The sequence below is a fragment of the Chlorocebus sabaeus genome, chromosome X (assembly GCF_047675955.1).
Source record: "Chlorocebus sabaeus isolate Y175 chromosome X, mChlSab1.0.hap1, whole genome shotgun sequence".
NCBI classification, from domain to species: domain Eukaryota; kingdom Metazoa; phylum Chordata; class Mammalia; order Primates; family Cercopithecidae; genus Chlorocebus; species Chlorocebus sabaeus.
In genome coordinates this window covers 130,305,809-130,308,775 of record NC_132933.1, presented here as the reverse complement: position 1 = coordinate 130,308,775, position 2,967 = coordinate 130,305,809, and positions in this window count along the sequence as shown.

Below are 2,967 nucleotides of genomic sequence, written 5' to 3'. Positions count from 1 at the left end.
ATCAGTTTATACAAACTGATTCAAATGATCAGTTCAACGAAAAAAGTCAAAGTGCTAATTGTGCATTATATTGCTTCAAGATAGCTCAATGGATCTTGGTTCTTTAAGGGATTCTTTGACATTTTGATTAACCATGAGGTGAGGTATGGACACTGATGACAATCTGGCTGTTCCTAAAAGCTTAAAAATGAACTTGTAGAGACCCCAGAGCCACCCTTCATTACAAATCACACTGATTACTAATTCTAATAAAACTCTGGAAGTCTCAGTGGAAAGCATTATAAGATCTTGGCTTAGTATACCTCTTATTACCCTTCTAAGTGGCTTTTCTTGATCATCCTTTCCAAAACAGCCAATTCCTTGCCGTAATGCCCTTTGTTTTCATTTTTTATCATTTTTTCACAGTACTTATTATGATCTGAATTTATCTTATTAATTTGTTCGCTCTTTTACTCATCTTTACTCACAAGATCTTATATGCCTTGTTGACTGAAATATCACCTGGGTTTACAACACTGTATGATACACAGAAAATGTTTAATTAATAGTTGCTGAATAAATGATTCAATGAATGAATCTGATATCAATAATGGTAAGGAACTAGCCGTAACAGTGCCAAAGCTATCATGCAGGACAAGATTAGGGTTAGGGAAGACTCACTCAAGACCAGAGTTGGGACCAAAGAGGTCAGCCCAATGGGATGAAACAATATCAGTTGTCATTGTAGAAAATGGTTGGCACCAGAGCATTCAACATGATAGTCTCATGTATAAAGGAAAATCTGTACTATTCTGTGATTAGAGAGTAGGGGGAGAAGGTGTAAGACAATTTGATCACCACAACACATAGGCTCATTCTGAAGGATCTCAGAAACCACCAAGTATGTAGAGGAAGGCGAGGGTTGGCATATCCCCTGGAACTTGGTAATAAAAACAAGTCTCAGATCAAATTCTGCTATACACACAAACAGGCAAGAAAAACCATATGATCCCAAATCAAAGAAATCCTAGAATTCTGTCTTTTCTGGTGTTTCACGGGGAATTTTCATAAAATGTTTATCTGAGGCAAATGTAGTATTATTGTAGTGATGGAGTTTCACAAACCATCCACTACAGAGGTGACCACAAATATTTCAGAACAACAGCTGGGTTCTGGGTTTAGGTTTAAACATAATGTGGCAAAACTGATAGTAAATATAGACAACTTGCTTGATTCTCGTACCCTGTTTATTCAAAGATGGGTAATTTCCTTAAAATATTTTAGCCAATAAATACATCTTGAATAAAACTAATTTCACCTATACAAGCTCATTTCTGACATATCTTGCCCTAATTAGCAAGGTATAAATTTTGTCAATGAAACTTTATTTCTACTATTAATTATGCTAATTAGAGAAACATCTAGTGTTGAAGCAAAAGAAAGTACAGACATTTGTAACAGTCATCTCTGGAGTGTCTTTTCTTTTTTTTTTTTTTTTTGAGACAGAGTCTGGCTCTACTGCCCAAGTTGGAGCACAGTGGTGTGATCTTGGCTCACTGCAACCTGCGTCTCCCAGGCTCAAGCCATTCTACTTCCCAAGTAGTTGGGGCTATAGGTGTGTACCACCATATCTGTTTTTTGTTTTGTTTTTTTGGAGAGACAGGGTTTTGCCATGTTGGCCAAGCTGGTCTTAAATCCTAAGCTCACCCTATCCACCTGCCTCAGCCTCCCAAAGGACAGGGATTACAAGTGTGAGCCACCATGCTCAGCCACATCTTTTTTTGCCATTGTTACCTCCTCATTCCTGGGATATGGATTCCTGATTATGATCACTGACTGTTCCTTCGCGTAAAACTAATACTGTATTATGCAGTCCATGCTGAAATATTTTAAAGAAGATTACAGACATCTGAAGAGATCTGCATTTCTACATTTATCACAGCACTATTCACAAATGCCAAGATATGTAAACAACCTAAGGGCCTATCATTGGATGAACGGATAAAGAAAATATGGTATATAGACACAGTGGAATACTATTCAACCATAAAAAGAAATCCTGTCATTTGCAACAACATGGATGAGCCTCGAATATATTATGTTAAATGAAATAAGCCAGACACAGAAAGACCAACACCACATGATCTCACTCACACATGGAATCTAAAAAAGTTGATCTTATAGAAGTAGAAAGCAGAATGGTGGTTAGGGGAGATGTAAGTCAAAGCATACAAAATTTCAGTCAAACAGGAGGAATAACTTCAAGAAATCTATTGTGCAACATGGTGACTAAAGTGAATATATTATTTTCTTGAAAAATGCTAAGAGGGTGAATGTAAAGTGTTCTTACCACAAAATAACTGTATGAAGCAATGCACATGCTCATTAGCTAAAGTCAATCATTTCACAATGTATATATTGTATATATACTTCGAAATATCACATTGATATGGTAAATACACAATATTTTATCTGTCAATTAAAAATAAATTTAGAAAACAGAAAAAGTTACAGACATTATTAAAAATATCTCTGTTCATAATGAAGACGGCCTTAGCCAGTGAGCAAGAGGTATAATGAGGAGGCATGCTGGGCGAAATACTGAAAGATCTGAGGTCACCACAACCAAATAGAGATCCAAGGTAGGGAACAATTTCATGTCAGGGCAGAAAGCTAGCCAGGCAACTGAGCGGCCCATGGAGGAGGCACTAATGTGAGCAGGACCTCCCTTGGAAAGGTGGGAGACAGACATTAAATTACAGGCAGCGTGGATAAGGACTTGTCCTCTGGAACCCCAAATCCTCACTCTGATCTTGGCAATGGGGAGCCTGAAGAGCTCTGGAAGTCAGCAACTGTGTGAAATCATGATTAGATTACAAGCCCCATTGCTTTATGGGGGAAGTGAGGAGAAGTGATAAGGGTTAAAGGTCCATGAGCTTTTACGTATGTATAACCACAAGGGGAAAAGCTATTACAAAAGGCTAACAT